Source organism: Elephantulus edwardii, unplaced genomic scaffold, assembly GCF_000299155.1.
Source record: "Elephantulus edwardii isolate Elephantulus edwardi_28Jun2011 unplaced genomic scaffold, EleEdw1.0 scaffold00208, whole genome shotgun sequence".
NCBI classification, from domain to species: domain Eukaryota; kingdom Metazoa; phylum Chordata; class Mammalia; order Macroscelidea; family Macroscelididae; genus Elephantulus; species Elephantulus edwardii.
This window is the reverse complement of record NW_006399958.1, coordinates 2,399,413-2,400,168: the sequence shown is the minus strand read 5'-3', so window position 1 is coordinate 2,400,168 and position 756 is coordinate 2,399,413.

Below are 756 nucleotides of genomic sequence, written 5' to 3'. Positions count from 1 at the left end.
CGAATCTACCAGATGCTCTGCTGGAGAAGGAGGGACAATCTCCTCCTGTACCAGTCAGATCTGATTTAATGGTACACACAAAAATAATAAAATAAAAATTTTTTTTAAAAAAGAATATTTACAGGCATAAAAAAATTAACCAGAAAAGTAGAACTCCCAATATCTGGCACCTAGGAAAAGACTGCTAGACATGCAAAGCAGCAGGAAAAGAAAACGCAAATGAGGTTTGAAAAACAAAAGAAAATCCTTCAGAATCAACGCACAATGGACAGCAGGAGCCAGGGGAGGGGTAGCGGGGTCTCACTCAGAAGAATCTGGAGGGTGTTTTTGATTGTCTCATGTGTGTGTTGGGGGGCTCTGGTGGTTTCAGTGGTCAGGAGCTGCACCCCCAATCCCAAAGCACAAGGTTCTAATCCCCCAGCTACTCTGGGGGAGAAAGACAGGTAATCTCTTCCAGTATGACTACCAGCCTCCCAAAAACCTGCTGGAGGGTCAGTTAGGAGTTGGTTGGTTCCCACTCCAAGGCCCTGAAGGACACTACCACACGCAAAGGAAAGCCAGGCAAAAAATAAGGCAGAGGGAAGAATCGATGCTTTGAATGAAGGCGTCCACCACGGACTCGGAGACGTGGCCAGCATGTTCCTGGGAAGGGAGGCTGTTCAACCACTCTTTTAAAAAAAAAATTGTATTTTCCTTTATTTCACTTTTCAGCTAACTTTTCTCCCTTCTTTTTTTTAATTTATTAATTTTAATGAA